Here is an 18083-nt window from a genome sequence, read left to right as displayed (position 1 = left end):
CAAGAACACCCAGGAGAAATAAGTCATTTAACAATAAACATGTGATAGCCCCTGCCAATCACAATACACTTGGGATACATAATGTCTCTCAACAGGAAGCCACATCCTATTTCTTTGATCCTCAGAGAGCAGCTAAGTCGTTTATAAGATTTTGGAAGATTAATGAATGTGAGAAGTATTCTCTTGGTTCTAAAGGGATGCTGCAGAGTACAGAGCGTACACCGGTGCTGCAACAAGTGTATTTAAAGCAGAAGACACATTTCGGTGAGATAGGAGAGTGACGCTCCCTGGCGCGGACATCCTTCTCAAGAGGAAGCAAGCACGGGAGCCAGGAAGCAGCCCTGTAGGTGCAGTCATTGTTCCTTCACAATGACATTTGAGTGAGGTGCTAATTGTGATTTTGTTGGCAGTGTGCAGGAGATAGTGATCGTTCTTCCCCTTGCAGGAAGCAGCGATCTGCCCCAGATCGCCATAAGTAGAGGTGGCAAAGAGTCTGCCCCTTCAGTACGGCTCAGGCCTGCCCCAGCAAAGATGTCGAAAGATGTGGATTTCAGAGGTGACCCACCAGATGACCCTCCAATGTGATTCCATAGCAGAGAGAGCAGGGGTCTGCCACCTGTGTCTCTCCACATGTTTTTGTCTACAACTCCTAGGGTCGCTCACCATTGATTATGCGGTTGAGAGTTAATGGGAATGGTAGTTCAAAACATTTGGAGAGCCAAAGGATGCAGACACCTGAGATAGAGGGACAGGAGATGAGCTATCAACGGCATAGAGATATAAATAAAAAAATGAAATATATATGTATATCATAAATGGCAGAAGAGCCCCATAAGAGACAGGCTGCAGATATAAGTAGGACTCCTGTGGAAAATGCTTTCGTAAGGGACCCAAAGCAAAGAGCTACAGCTCCCCAAAGTACTAATGTAACCAGACGGGTCGCCAGGAACCCTAGATCAAGTCCTGTGGCCCCACGCTGCACCAAGCCCAGAACATGTCTGAGTCTAAGTCCACAAGTAATTAGGTGAACCCAAAGGATTCTCAGCTAGATTTCAAGAGAGTGTTGGGCAATTCGATGGATAGATTAGTGTGCAAAAGCAATCAGAGCATGGCTGAAGCCCATGCAGGAGGAGCTGATGCAGGTGGAGGCATGGGTGTTCACTCCAGCGGAGTGTAGTAGTAAAAAGAGGCGTAATGGAACACAAAATGAAAAATGTATTAATAACGCCTCAGTGAATGCAGACAAAGCAAAGAAGAAAAAGGCAGGCAACAGGCCAAAGGATACAGAACAAACAGCGCTAAAACAACTGATAGAGAATTACTGGGCAAGGTACACGATTATTTTAAGAAAGGTCCAGAAAAAGGAAAGACAGATGAGGCAGACTGCTCCTGCTCCTCATCTGAGTGAGACGAAGCAGAAGGATCCTCTTGCGAACATGACAAAACTTTGTCATATGAGAACAGTGACATCGTCGCCATTGCATCAGTCGGTTCTGACGGGGAATCTGACCCGGAGGCACTAATGCATCCCAGGTTGTCAGAATGAGAGGCCCTGCGAAGGTGTCAAAGTATTTGTGCAAGCGATTGAGCATGCCTTTAGTGAAGGAGGCTCGAAACAAGCTCAAAGCATAATGCTTAGGCTACATTTGGCTAAGCAGATGGCAGCATTACCAGTATTGGGCCCACACATAATAACATTACTGTGCAAATATGGAAGAAACCCAAAGCAGGGTCTAGACAGATCCTGGTGAGGGTGCCAAAATAAGCTTTTGGATTTTGCAGGGCCACTAGCAACATTTATGCAAATAGCCCAAAAGGCTAAAGTGGAAGGGGTCCCCATAGATCCAAACTTCTTGATGTGGTGGACCGAGAGAGCAATACGCATGCTGGGAAAAATGAACTTTGCAATCTCTGTAGTGAGGTGCAGTAACGTGTTAATCAAAATAGATCAGAAATTGGCCAAGCTGGCCACGTCAGAGCCAGGCAAAAAGCTCAGGTTCTCTAATTTGGAGACTCCTTCATCAAAGAGATTAACAGATTTGTGGGCCCTTACACAGCATTAGCCAAGGCACAGCTGTCCACAAAAAAATTCTTCAATGCTAAGGTTTTTGACATGGCTGGTCGAGGTCAGGGACACTCAGCTAGCCGCTTTCCCTATCAAAGGTTGCACAGAGGGCATGGAGGAAGTTTCAGGAGTTCGGACTGGAACACAATACCTTTCTCCCCCTCCAACAGAAGAGGCGGAAGAGGTAGCGGATAGAGAGGACAGAAACAACTGCCAGCTTCTACAGGTGATCAAGGGAATGATTCAGGCACAGGTTGGGGGCAGATAAAGGCATTGCATAGAGTATTGGCGGGAGCTCACTGGAGATGCGTGGGTCTTGCAAACAGTGCAAGGTTTCCAACTAGGGGTATTTACTTGACCATATCAGACTCATCCTCCCCCTATGAGGTTTGGTTTGCAAGAAACAGAAGTGATGGACAAGGAGGTGAGAGGGCTGGTCAAAAAGAATGCCATAGAGGCAGTCAGCCCTCGAAGGTCAGTTTTATCAGCAATGTCTTCTTAGTCCAGAGGAGGTAGAAGGTCAGGCTGGTGATAAATCTAAAAGGTCTCAATATGCATCTAGTCTACAGGCACTTTGAGATTGATGGCATTCACCTCCTAGGGAACCTGCTTCAGCCTAGGGATTGTCTAGCACGGCTGGATCTGAAGACTGCATATCAAGTGATTGAAGTTTTTCTCCCCGCATAGGCACTTCCTGTGATTTATGAGGGCAGGACAGACTTGGAAGTTTTCCAGTATGCCATCCAGTCTGTCATCTGCCCCTGGGATCTTCACGAAGCTTCTGAAGTCGGTGGCGGCCAAGCGTCACGAGCAAGGTATAAGAATGATCAAATATCTAGATTACATGATTCTAATGTCACAAGACAGGGACCTCCTGGCAGGGAAAGTGACGATGATGTTATCCCTGTTACAGGACTTGCATTTCCTGATAAACTGTGAGAAGTTCATATAAGCTCACCGAGGGGCACGGTCCCACCATTGAACAAGTGACCTCTCCCGGTTATGTGTTCTTTGGGAGAGGGAGTGGCCATTATCTGTAAGTAACAGTGGGGCTTGTATGACGTCAAGATCGAATGTGAAGGCTGCGACATTGTCTATGTAAAACTGATCCCTAATCCGAATCATAGTATAAACTTGGTGCTGCTTTATCGACCACCTGGGGACTCCCCAGGTTACAATAGTGACCTGGTCAATATCATTGGGCCAATGCTGACAACAAATTCGGCACTAGTCATCGTGGGAGATTTCAACCTCTGGAAAAATGATCGAAAAGATAAAAAAGCACTGGAACTGGAGAAAATGTTAAAGAATCACCATATTATTATCCATAACTCAGAATCGACACATGTCAAGGGTCATACCCTTGACTGGATCGGCAGTGGAAACATCCTTATAGAGAGTGTTACTACCACCTCTTGTATCTGGTCAGACCATTCTGTTGTGTCTTGCTTGGTGAAACTTCCCAGCAAACAGCGCAGAACGCATGAGCCTGTGTGTAAAATAATGGCTAGGCACCTTAAAGCCATTACTCCTCCTGTGCTGGCAGAATGCATGAGAAATTTGATGGGGAAAACTAATGACTCCGATGGTCCAGAAATCCTCATTAATAGCTAGAACGAAGAAATCCTAGGCATGTTAGATCAGTTTGCCCCATTAAAGTCTAAAACGGTCAGAGACTCTCCCAACCATCAGAAATGGTTTTCTCCCGCCATAGCTGAACTTAAAGTCAGTAAAAGACAGGCGGAACAAGTATAGCAGAAAGCAAACTCCCCAGAAAATCTAACTGCTTGGAAATGTAAGGAACAAGATTATAAAACTATGATTATGGAGGCAAACAAATCCTTCTACAATGACCAAATTAATCTCGCTAGGGATCATACCAAGGAACTTTTCTGACTTTTTAGGTCCTGGGAAAAACCTGCTGTCATGAGTCGCTCCGTTAAACCCACAAGCGATGACTGCAACAGAGTGCAGAAAGCATTTGCTGATAAACTGTTAAAGGCTCAAAAAGAAATTATGGAAGAGTCTATGCTAAAATCCGCCCTCCCCTTGGCTTCCACACCTAATCCGACTATGGGACAGACAGACTCTGACAGCTCCCTGAAGAGTCTAGCCTTTACTGAATCGGACCCCCCTATTCAGATGGCTCCACATACTGGGTTCAGGTTTAAAGATGTGTCCATGGAAGAGATATATGACACCCTCAAAACCATGCATCCGACAAACTGTCCTGGAGAATTGTTCCCTTCCAACTACATACTGGAGCATAGGCACTTGTTTGTCCCTTTCCTCTACAGATATGTTAACTCCTCCTTCCAATCCTGTCACATTCCACAGGCTATTAAAAATGTTCCGGTTTCCCCACTGCTAAAAAAGGTTGGGCTAGACCCTAATGATGCAGCCAACCTCAAGCCCATCACTAACACCTTATTTTTTCTCAAACTTATTGATAAGGTTGCTACAGTTCAGCTCCAATCCTATGTTCTGGATGCGGGCATTCTACACAGGAAATAGTCCGGTTTCCGGATGTTATCATGGTACCAAGAGCACACTGCTTGACCTTCAGGCTCACATGCTATCCAAGTTGGAACACAGCAAGTCTGGGCTGCTGATGTTATTGGAATTATCGGCAGCCTTTGACTTGCTGGATCACCAAATCTTACTGGATCGGATGGCTAAATTGGGGGCCTTTCTCCTAAGGAAATTAGCTGGCTTAGGTCCTTCCTGGAGGGTCGTCACTCTCGGGTCCACTGGGGCGATAGTGCATCCAATATGGAAAAAATCACTTGAAGAGTACCACAGGGGGCTTGTCTCTCCCCCTTGTTGTTTTATATATATATATATATTTTCTCCCTCTGTGTAATGATCTGGAATCCCTGGATCTATTCTTTTGTAACTACGCTGACGACTTCTTGGAGATCATTGGGGATTACGAGAAAGACCAAGCGGTACTAGACTCAGCATACCAGACTATCAAATGCTGGATCTCAACCAACTGGCTTTGTCTAAATGCGTCCAAAACCGATCTTATGTTGTTCTGCCATAGGCACAACAGAGACAGCCTAGATCAAGTGTATGCCAGCTTTGAGATTGATGGCAGCAAGATTATGGCTGTACATAAAGTTAAGACCTTGGGTACTTATTTGGAGGATAGTCTGGATAGCGAGGCCCATGTTGCAGCCATCACTAAAAATACTAACTACCACCTAAGAATACTACGGCAAGTGGCTCCACTGGTCTGCGTTGAGAACCTCACCAAACTTGTTAGAGTAGTTATCCTCCCCTGGGTAGACTACTGTAACACCCTGATGGGAGGAGCTAGTACAGCCGATATTCAAGGACTACAAAAGATACAGAATGCTGCTATTCGTGTCCTCTTTCAGATGAAACGCTCTGAGCCTACATCCATCCATGGCACATAAAACACTGCACTGGTTGCCTGTTGCAGCGCAGATCCAGTTTAAACTACTGTCTATCTGTCACAAGTGTGTTTTTGGAGATGCTCCAGCCTATCTCAAGGATAGGGTAAGTACCTACCAACCCAGTAGAAATCTGGGATCATCTAACGACTGTTTCTTAAACGTTCACCACGTCAAGCGGCCCGTGACCTGTGCAGGGCGCTCGTGCCTGGAACGCTCTACCTGTACATCTGCGCAAAACTGAGAACTACTTGACTTTTACAAAGCAGCTAAAAAACGTTCTCTTTCATCTTAAAGAATAATTAGTCTTGGTTTCATCATCGGGTTCTCTCTCAACTGCTTTGGCGCGGTACAAATGCAATTAACATAACATGACATAACAAGTTGGAACTACTTCCAGCTCACACAAAAGAATTCTTGGAGTTCCATGTAGACACAGTAACGGCATCGCTCATCCTTCGATCACACAAGATACAGTTGATTTGCAGGGAGATACGGATAATGCTACATGATGAATCTGAGGGTATCATCAGTTCTTTCCCGGTGGTGACCTCCTCCCATGTGGCCAGGGGGTGGCAGCCGCTGACTGGTCCTGACCATGGGGACGGCTATATGGGGCAGGATCACATTGGGGGAGACAGCCTACGGGAGGGGGTGATGGTATCAGCGTCTGAGACGTGGTATCCCCTTTCCCTTTGCAGGATTAACCTCCCATTTACAACACCATAATAGCCTATTGTAAATCCTCCCCTGTTCCATCCATGGAGAGTAGAGAATCCCTTTTGTTACAATCTATAAGCCAAGTTTCAAACATGAACTTGCCTTGTATATATTCTAAAGTTATCTGTCATAACTCCACATACCAATCCACTACGACTGACTTGCCATCAAAACCCATTATGGACAGGTATCCCACATTTGCCTGTAAATTGCCAAAAAGGGACCACTGTTCCCTGAAACACCTCAACACTGCGATGAGGAAGAGGAGTGGAGGGATGTAGAGCAAGAGAAGCCCCGAGCACAGGCAGCACTCTAGTTGCTGGAAGCACACACCTGTGCCTGGGACATTTAAAGCAGGACAGCAGGAAATTCGGAGAGACTGCTGGTGGGAGCAGGCTGTTCCGTTCTGTGTGATCTACAGGCTGGAAGGACGGTGGAGCCAACTGGCTCAAGAGCTAAGAATCAGAAGGCTGCGCAAAGAGAAGAAAACATGCGGCAGGAATGACAGAAGGCAGGACAGGGCTCCTGGGCCTCCGCCAGTGTCCAGCTGGAGCCACGGGAAGCAGGGATGTGGAAAGCGAATGGTCTCAAAGAGTGATACCAGTGGACCGCACGACAAAAAAGAACGCCATGAAGAGCCAGTGAGTCCATGCTGGTATGGAAGGAACACCGGGGTGTGTTGGCAGCCATGCCAAATTCCAATAAGTAAACATTTCAGAACTGAGAGCGAAGAGAGGCATTTGCAAAACCTGAGAGAGAGAAAGTGAAAGTAAATTTTCTACAGAAGGGTCACTTTGAAGTTTGTGAGTATGTGTCATATATGCATGTAAGAAACACTAGCAGGACAGTAAACAATGGACAAAGTGATTAGCCAATAAGGCTAATATAGTGAACTATCAAGCGTGGAAGTGTGAGCAAAGGGCGTCAAGTGGAAAGTCTTGGCAGGAGAATATACAAGGCCGTTACAGGTGTATGTTTGTAAGAAGGCCCGGCAGGAGAGTACCAGGCAATCAAAAGTGTGTGAATATAAGATGCCCTGGCGGGAAAGTATACCAGGCAAGTTCAAGTGTGGGAATACAAGAAGGCCTGGCAGGAAAGTACACCAGGCAGGTACAAGTGTACAGTAAATATCATGGTAGACAAACATATCAAGCAAGGACACATTGACGAGCATATAAAAAATAACCAGAAGGGAGACATCCTCTGGAGCAAGGAGCCATATCCATGAGAGACTTTTTGCTGGACTTACCTATTTCTTTACCTGTTGGAACATTTCTAGAACACTGAAGGCCAAAGACATTATCCTTTTCACTTTAGAGTTCTTGTCTTTAGAAAGTGACAGTCAGAATACTTTGGACACAGGACGGTTTTGTTTTGCATATTCTGACACTGACAGATTCTTAGTTTTGAGTTTATGTAGGGAAACACATCTAGTGCAGGGACAGCGAAGCATTTTCCAAATCCCTTTTTATTTATCAATAAAAGTCTTTAGCCAAAACCATATGTAACTTGCGTCCATGTTCCATTCCTGACTCCTCACAGCTAGCAAAAGAGCATGCCACCCTCTGACACTTAGCAAGACTAGTGCGTTTGGTGGCATCCTCAAAATGTCCTGGTCCACTGCATTATCAAGCTCTTTAGGGAATCAAGATCAACCACTTAAGCAAATGTATAGGGTACAACCAGTTTGCCCCAGTATCCAACAATGCCAAAATGTAAATATGTTGGTGGCCAGATCATATGGAAGCCTGGAAGGGGAGAGTGATCATTGGAAGCTCCCCAGATGTGATGATAGAATCAGATGCCAGCAGGTCCGCTGGTGAGACCGATGAGGAATGATGAGGAACGATGAACACTGGCAGCAGATGGATGTTGGGTGAGCTCCGGATACATAGCAACTTCCAAGAAATACTAGTGGACAGTGTTAGGTTCTTCTTTGGATGGACAATATCTCAGCAATGAGATACATCAATCACCTAGAAGGCACAAGGTCAAGACTCCTGGTGGAGCTAGCCAAGGATTTCTGGCATTGCTGTCTGGAGAGGAGCATTTCAGTGATGGTGGAGTACCTACCCTGATTGGCAAACACAGTAGCAGATTGGAACTGAAGGTTCCTAAGAGATGCCAGCAACTGCAAGCTGCAGTGGCTGATGACGATTTGGGGACCGTGTGAGATGGATGTGTTTGCCTCAAGGACCAAGTGAGAGCTGGAGAGATTAATCAGCTGGTGGTCAGACCTGGAAGCAGCAGCGACAGATGCCTTTTTGCAACAGGGGGGGCCAACAAACGATTATGCCTTCCCTCCTTTCACCATGACCACTTGCACACTGAACTTTGTGCAAGGTCCTTATTACCCCTATTGGTCAATGCAATCTTGGTTACTAGACCTCCTAGCACTCTCAACAGCTATTACAATACTCTGGCCACAGATGCCTCAGATCCTGCAGGATCCAGCAGGAAACCTTCACTCGATGGTCCTGAATGGGTTGCTGATCTTATTAGCATAGATGATTTCCAGTGTAGCGGGAGAAAGCCAGGACTTTCGGACGGGAATGGTTGCTTCATCGGGAGCTCATGGGCCCCAGGAATGGCAAGATCATACAATGTTGCTTGGAATAGCTGAAATAGTTGGAATATGGATCCTGTTACTGCTGATGTGGTTACACTAACTATATTTTTAGCAAAACTAGTGACAGGGAACAAAGTTTATAGGACAGTTAATGTAAACAAGTCATTTCTGTGGGCCACACAGTGGTAGACGGAGCCCCGGTTGGGGAGCAGCCCCTTAAAAATAGGTTCATGAAGGATATTTGACTCTTGAGGCCACAAGCTCCAAAATATTCTCTATTGTGGGATGTTAATAAAGTATTAGACCTTTTTCGGACCTGGACAGATAATGAACAATTGACAAGGAAAGCCTTGTCTGCAAAGTTAACAATGCTGTTATGCATGATTTCATGTAAGAGAGTAATGTATGTAAGAATCCAGAGGAAGTTACATTCCATATTACCATGGGGGCCCAAGACAGGTTTCTCAACAGCTTCATAACCAGATTTTCTTGATCATCCTAAACTGTGTGTTGTTATGTGCCTCAAAGTATATTAGGGGTAACTGCCAAGTTTTCACGGACCAGGGAATTTCAATTATTAGTAGGACTTACAAAGCCTCATAATGCGTGGAGCATGCAACAGGCAGGTATGGACACCCAGGGGTATGGAGCACATTCTGCCAGCGGAGCTATGGCCACTGGGGCATTCTCAGAGTGGCCAGGTTGGAAGATATTATGAAGGCAAGAGACTAGTCAGGAGATTCAGTCTTTAAAACATTCCACTTCCAGATGATAAAAAAAAGTATCTTTGTTAGTAGGAAGTAAGCTTTAAACAAGCATAATACAAGCCTCCTGTCTTGCCATACAATACAGTTTTTCCATACTAACGTTCAGCAATGTCATAATTCGAATAAAGACACAGAGGCTAAGTATTATTCCACCCTTGCAAATGTGAGGTATTGATTCATAGCATGAACAATGAAAAAAGCTTCAATTGGTGTATGGAAATGTGTGCTAATGGAAAGTAATTGACAATACATTGGGCCTCATTACACGTTGTGTGGTAGGGATTTAACGTTATCGGTAAGGGAATACCGGTATCGTTAAATCCCCATGCCAATTACGACCCGGCTCACTGCTATTTGCAGCGCCGCTAAGTACGGTGCCACTAATAGCGGCTAGTCCGCGGGCCCGCGACCCTCGATCCCGTAAATAATGCCATGCTGCTATTAGCACAGCATCACAAGCCAAGCGGACATGCTAATAGCAGCATGGAAAAGCCCCCAAAACCCCTTACCGGCATGGCGCAAATACCGGCATCGCGAACCATCCGTTATTAGAACCTAGCAGTGTTCCCACCTGCCACAGGTGGACACAATCAGCAGAGGTGGAGGCAATGGAGACTGTGGCAGCACGAAAGGAGCACACCACACCCCTTCACACACCCCTTCCCACACCAGGATGGTTCCAATACTAGCAGCATTACATGGGCTGGAGGACATGATTGCAGTGCAGCAGCAACAACAACAGGCAGCACAAAGGAGATGCAGGAGGAGAAGGAGGAGGAGGGCAAGACAGGCACAGCAAGCACCACCAGGGCACCTAGTCATACCACAGAGGCAGCCACCAATCCCCAGGATCCGAGCCAGTCCATTTAACCACACACCCTGTACCGTGTGGACCGGGATACCATCACCAGCATCGTGTACATGATACATGACGACATTGTCAGCCTCATAGACATCAGAACTGCCATTCCCGCCTCTATTGAAGGTAGTGACTCTGCTCCACTTCCTGGCCACAGGCACCTACCAGCATACAGTGGGGCAGATGCATGGCATCTCACAACCAGTATTCTCACACACGCTGAACCAGGTACTCAATGCCCTCCTGAAGCATGCACTTGAACACATATTCCTGCCATGGACTGCCCAGGAGATCGCAAACACCAAAGTTGGCTTCTATTCACTGGCAGGCATCCCAAGTTGCATCGGGGCCATCGACTGTACCCATGTGGAATTGGTGGTCCCACATCACAATGAAGTAGTCTACCAAAACAGAAAACAATTCCTCTCCATCAATGTCCAAATGGTATCTAACGCTAACAAGATAATCACACATTGTTGTGCCCGATTTCACGTATCAACCCCTGATTCCATGGTCCTGCGTAACTCAAACATGCCACGCTACATGGAGCGACAAGCCGGTCAACGTTCCTGGCTACTTGGTAAGTAGCAGGGAAAGCACATGGCAGTGTGATTGGCGGGGGAGATACATACTCCAACTGGGTGTTGACTGTCGTCTGTAGGACAAATGGACATACAGATGTAGGCCAATGTCCATCAGGGAAGGCCGCAATGTCCTTGAGGAGAACCCACATGCAATTATGAGCTGCACAACATTGGGTACAATCCAGGTTTCCGAATATTGCACATCCATCCACATCCACATTGCACATCATGCCACACCACGTACCACACAAATCAGCAACATGGCGTCAAGATGGTAATACAGAATCATCGCAGCACAACATCAAGACAGCAATGTGCCCTTCAATGCATGCAAAGGTAACACCCCTAGCCATAGCATTGAACCACACACCTATAGCACCACTGAAGTGATGCCACACAGCATGGCAACATCGATGTTGGAATGGCAGTACACTAGCAGTGTGGTACCAAATTTGCCTGGGCCCAGGGACACCTAAGACCTGGCCTCACCCAGGACATGTAATTTGCTGTCTGAGGCATGATTCGGGCATGTCCACTTGCAGGGTCAAGCTCACCTTTGCACACTGCAGTCACACAGATCGTCTGCATGCATGCTGGTAGTCGTGATTTTGAATCACAATGCAAAGTCGATTTGTGTGACATGTACAGGCCGCACCAGAGGTGAACGGTAACAGGTACCCATTCTTCACCCCATACAGGCGACGCTGGCTATCCCCTGAAGAGTTGGCTCCTAACCCCTGTACAGAACCCACAGAACCGGCACAAAGAGGACTACAATCATGCACATTCCCGTACCCGCGTCGTGATAGAGCAGGCATTTGGCCTTTCGAAGACACAAATGCCTGATGCCTAAGCTTGGTGCCTAAGCGGGCCTGGTGAGGCTCTCCTGTACGGCCATGACAAAGTGCCGAAGATAACCATGGCATGTGTAATGCAGCCCAAAATGTGCATCGGACGGAATGTGCCTATGCCACCTGGCATTGGCATGCAACCACCAGATGAGGAGGATGTTGATGGGGATGAGGATGGGTGAAATGGTCCGCCAGGACATGCAAGAGGCGATGGCCAGGAGGGACACGATGTGCGTCAGCATCTGATGTATCAAATATTATGAGATACAAGGGTGAACTATTATGGATGGAGATGGGTATTGTTTCCCTGATGTATGTGGTGAGGCCCACAAAGAACCCTGTCCCCAATAAAGTACACATACACAATGATGAAGACCAAGTCTGTGTTTCAACTTTTCAACAGTGTATTGTGATCAAAATGTGAACAAAAAGTGCATGGCCCCAACTGTGCAAACACCCTTTCCCCCTCCCCCACAACACTCCCAAAAACACTCTTTCCCCCTCCCCCCACAACACTCCCAAAAACACCCTTTCCCCCCTCCCCCCACAACACTCCCAAAAACACCCTTTCCCCCCTCCCCCCACAACACTCCCAAAAACACCCTTTCCCCCTGCCCCCCACAACACTCCCAAAAACACCCTTCCCCCCACAACACTCCCAAAAACACCCTTTCCCCCTGCCCCCATGACACCCCCATGTGAGGCTTATAGTGTGTAGGTGTCCTGCTCCACATGTGCCAGCTAGTTCTTGCTGGCCCTAATTCTCATGGCCTCCTCTGCCATTGGGTGGTTGGGATGGCGTGCGCCTCATGGTGCGCAAAGAGCGGCGCCGGGGGCTTGTTTGACGGGAACTCGCAGAGGAGGAGGTGCCCGGTTGATCCTGTGGTGGGGGGGTATTGTCGCTCCATGGCGTCTGCAATACGTGTGAGGACCTGCCTAAGTTGGGCCATTTCCTCACAAATCCTGTTTGTGCAGGCCTCCATGCCCTCTCTTGTCTGGCTTGCATACGAGCTAAGCTCATCCCTCAGACGGGCTGCCTCTGCCACATGCTGGCCAACCAGAGCAGTGATTTCAACCTGCCTCTGGCTGATGGTTGCCAGGTCATCCTGCCTTGGGGTGGCTGCTGTGCCCTGGTCCATGCCTCTGGCATCAGCTGAGGACTCCTGAAGACTCCATCGCCCTGCCACGGTGTCGTTGCCTGATCTCCATGGCTACCTGATTGTGATGATGGCCTTGGGCTTGGCTCAATGGACTGTGGTGGGCTGGGGGTCTGCCTTTGATTCTGAATGTCAATTGCCTCCTCCACGTCCAACAGCGGCGCGGTGGCTGCTGCCTCACCAGTGGAACTGGTGGCAGCAGAGTGCGGGCCCTCCGTGCTGGTTTCCAATGTAATGGGGTATACTGCCGTGGGTGCAACAATTGCAGCAGCCGTGGCCTCAGGCTGTGTAGAACTGGTGCTCTTGCTGCCTTTGCCCCTCTGCTGCTGCTCACTCCTCCCGGTGCCTCTTGAGATGGTGGCGGTGTCCCCTGTCTCATGTGTCCTGGGCTTTTTCTTTGCTGGGGGAGCAGGTGTCACAGTGCCCGGTTCATCAGTGTCTGTCTGTGATCCTGTAGGGGACAAAAATAGGGAATATCATCGTTTATGGTTCTACGTGCCTTATGCAGAATGTTTACGTCATGCCGTTCTATGCATTGGGGCCTCTTTATTTTGGAATCCGGTAATGGGGATGTCGGGTGGGTCATGCATGAATGGGTCTGTGTTGCACGTGTATGTGGTGATGCGTGCATGTATGTTTGTGGCTGGATCCATAGCCTGATTATGGACTCATATTTGGGGGGCCCCTCACCCTTCACAGTGCATTGTTTGATGTATACACTCACCTCCATCTGATGAAGTGGGCACCCCATGCTCCATGTCTCTGACACCCTCGATCGATTCCACGGCAATTGTGCTGGCGCAGGTCTCCTCCCACTCCCGGAGTTTTATAGGAGAATCAGCGCCACCTCCTGTGGCCATTGCCAGCTTGCGATTCACAGACAGAATGTTTCGTACACGGACCCGTAGGTCGTCCCACCGCTTTCGGCAGTCCATGACAGTGCGGGTGGTGGTGCCCAACGCACTGACTTTGTGGGCAACCTCTGCCCAGATGACCTTTTTCTTGACGAGGGTCTCCCGCTGCATGGCATTGGCAAATACTACATTGGCATCTGCCGCAAGTGTCTCTGTAAGCATGATCAGCTCCTCGTCGCTGAATTTTTCTTTTCGCTGCCTATCAGCGCCTTTCTTGACGGCCTTTGGCATCTTCGGGCTATCCGGGATGATTTTGTGTTGGAGTCTTGTGGAAAGAGGTCCTGGATGCAGAGGATGGCAATGGATTGTGTTTTTAAAGATGGCCACCGTGCTCTTTCCCGTTCCTGTGCGATGACGCTATTTCCGGTTCCGCTATTTAACGGTCAACGCTAATAGCGGTGACCTCTAATAGCGGTGACCGCTATTTGCATGTAGAGTGAGGGCGGAGGTGCCATCAGCACTTTCGTCTAAGCCGGTAAGGGACTTTTTGGGGTCTTTAGCGGCATGGCGGTAGGGTCATTACCGGCATGGCGCTATGCTTGTGTCCGCGTACTCGTAATGGTACGCTATTAGCGCCCTCTTGCCTAGGTGGACACGTTAATAGCGCCATGCCGGTAAATGTCGACTTTTACCGCACAACGTGTAATGAGGCCCATTGTCTTTTGGGATGGCTAAGTAGCCGTTGTTATTCATTCTAGTAAATTGTAAGTGAATATAACATTAAAGAACCCACCCAATTTTATTTATAACTTTGGCTGTTTTGATCTTTGGAACATATTCGAAATCAGCCTAACAGAGCCTAAGCTGGTCAATGCTGGGAAAGTCCATAATGTCTTGGAGAGTTGAATTACGCAGATGGCTCCTGGGAATGGTTCGCATCAAAGAGGAAGACATGGCTTCCTGTTGAAAGACATTATATGCCCCAAATGTAGTCTGATTAGTGGGGGATATCACATGTTTACTGTTAAACTACTAATTTCTCCTGGGTGTTATTGGGAACTGTAGTACTGTTTAAGAGGTTACACAAGTTATTTTCAAAGATGATGTTCTCTGTTGTTAAAGACAGAGAAGCATAATACTTCACCTACATTTCTTTTGTAGAATCAGGACTTTCCTGAACGTTAGTATGGAAAATACTGATTTTCCATACTAACGTTATAGAAAGTCAAGTTTCTATTAAAGACACTGAGGCTAAAAGATTATGCTTTCTCTCTTTACTTTAAACTCGAGCAGCATGGAAAACTATTACAAACCATGTAAAAATAATATACACATTAAAAACTACATTTCCCATGGAAATAGCCTTTTTGTGTGTAGTCCATTTTTGATATGTTCAACAAAACATGTGACAAGTTCCAACCAATCCTGTCATCCATAGTCCAATATCTTCCTTAACAATCCTCTGTCCTTCCTCTCTTTTTGTCTGTCTCCAACTTCAAGATTTGTGCCCCAACCGGTAGACGCTGCATTACGTCATGGCCTTCTCTTTCCCTGTTCATGATCCAGTTGTCTTCACCTCCGTTCCTGCAGAGTAATCAAACAACAAGCTTAGGCTAGCTGTGATTGGGTGGGCAATCATTATGACACAGCACTGTTTCGCAACATTAGTATCTCATATGAATTACACATGTCTGTCACAAATTCCATGTAACGATTAATCGGGTGGGATAATCCTTCAACTCTGTGTCTTTAATATAATCTTGACTTTCTATATCGTTAGTATGGAAAATCAGTATTCTATGTCAAGACCGGAGGCTCGGATTATGCTTGTTCAAAGCTTACTTACCACCAAAGCAGACAGGTAATGTATTGGTCTAAAATAAAATTGTATGAACGTTGACTCCCTAGACCAATCTGCTGTCTTTAGGATGTCCTCCCAACTAGCCCCTGCGGTATATGTTTAGACGCCATAGCTCCTCTAATGGAATGCGCCCTGTATGTTCCAATGTCAATGCCTGCCTGAATCATACACCATCTAACCCATCTTGTTAGGTTTGCCCCTGCTACGGCCTTGAACGGTTGCCTTAGTGAGTTGAACAATTGATTTACTCCATAGCTCTAAGTGTACCTGTCATTTCTTCGTATGTTTTCATGCACCACCGCACTGGGCAAAATCTAGGTTGGTACAGAAAAGCTGAGTAGGAAACAGTTCGGATGCCTGTCTTGGTTCTCTTGTTAATGTAAAATGTGACCCCTAATGGGCTAAAGGATCTCCTGTCTATTTTGAATGCTCTTTCATTTGACACTCTTTTGCAAGATATAAGGCAGAGCAGTGTAGTGAGCTTTGCCGAGATTGCTTTGCTTGTCAAGTGCTCATTGACAGGCCAGTTATTAAACAAATTCAGGACTGTATTCACGTCCTGTGTCTTTGAATATTTAGGTAACAGTGGTTTTAGAAGTCTCACTCCTCTGAGATGCCTGCTAGTGCCACATTCTCTATCCTGGGATGGCCAGCAGATATGGCTGATCTACATGTGTTTACTGTTCTGCATGCCTTGCCTTGTGCTGCCCTAGCCGCTATAAAATTCACTATCTTTGTTACATCTGCTCTAGTGGGATGTATGTGCCGTTCCACACACCATCTACTCCACTGTGTCCAGGCCAATCTGTAGGCCTTTATGGTACACGGTGCCCAAGCTTCCTCGATTAATTTTTCAGCGTCTCCCGAAAGTCCTGGCTTTTGCCAGGTTGGCCGGAAATCGCCCATGCAATCATTCTCAATTCCCCTTCCTGGTTCAGCAGATGACTTTCCCCCACTGGATTCCAAATCAGATCCTTCAACTGGGGCAGTACCAGTGGTCTGTCGATTGACAATTCGAGAATATCTGGGAACCATACCTGACTCTTCCAGTCTGGCATTACAATTGTGTTATGATATAATTGTTTATTTGTATAGCGCCTATACACAATGTTTCAAAGCGCCTCAAGGCAAGGGAGGGAACAAGGGAAAACAAACAGTGACATTCTTACAAGGCCTTCAACAATAAGAATGTAAAAATAACTATCGTACTCGGCCTGGCAACATTTCTGATAGTGCACAAGCTATGACAAAAATAAGGAAGGGAGGAGGTGGGTGGGGAGGATAGGGAGACAGATAGGCAACTAACGTACTAGGCATGACGATATTTCTGATAGAGCCGGAGGATTACAAGAGAGGGTGAGGGTGAAGGGGGAGGATAAGGAAGGAGAGGAACAAATCAAGCGACTATTGTACTAGGCCTGACGACATTTCAGATAGTGCTCGAGAGGGAGGGATGGGGAGGATGAGAAACGAAAGGGAGGGGGGAGGGACAAACAATGTTGCTATCATACTACATCCAAGGACAATTCTGATAGAGTAAGTGCATAGAATAAAGTAAGAGGGTGGGGTGAGAGGAGAGAGGGAAAGGAAGATAGGAGAAGAGGAGAGAGTAAGAGTAAAGCAGTGGAAAAGAGTGAAGAAGCAAGTGTGGAGAAACAAATACAGTTGCAGAAGTCAGTAATAGCACATAATGTTGCAGGGGACAGCAAATGCAAGCCAGGATTCTGGAATAAGATTGGCAAAGCATAATACCGGGTCACTATGAGCACCGGATGTAGGTGAAGTCCAGGTGGGAATATAGCTCGGTGAAGCACCCGAGTCAAGTGAGTCCACAAAGTTGAAACCAAGCATTTGCAACAAGACGGTGATGGTAGAAACAATAGTGTATCAAGACAAACTCCTGCAGTGGTATGATGGTTGTGAACACCTAATGCTCAAATGCAATCCTTCCCTAAATATTATAACTCTGAGAGTTGTTTATTTCACAGAACTTCAACCTCAAAATGGAAGCACTTACAAATTTATAAAACGCAGGTGCCAACCTTGAAGCATCATTTCTGTGAGGTTCAGATACCTCTGCACTTCAAAACCGCAATGTTCAGCCAGTGGGTCTGCATCACTGTTCTCATCTGAGGCTGTTCCTGGTATGGGAATTAAGAAAGAAGTGCTTGCCTTGTTGTCCTTTCAATGGCCCTCAAGGCACCAAACTATTAAGTAGCTCCTCCCACATGTTTCCTGCTCTTTTCTGAGCTGGTCCAATGAAGATTTTGAAAGAATAGAGAGATTGTTATCTGTCGTGGAGTTATTGCAACAATTGCTCACCTAACATAGAAGCACTTACTAACCAAAGAAACATAGATATAACTCCTGTTAGGTG

Source organism: Ambystoma mexicanum, chromosome 1q, assembly GCF_040938575.1.
Source record: "Ambystoma mexicanum isolate Mex_15411 chromosome 1q, UKY_AmexF1_1, whole genome shotgun sequence".
Taxonomy (NCBI): Eukaryota; Metazoa; Chordata; class Amphibia; order Caudata; family Ambystomatidae; genus Ambystoma; species Ambystoma mexicanum.
This window is presented reverse-complemented; position numbering follows the sequence as displayed.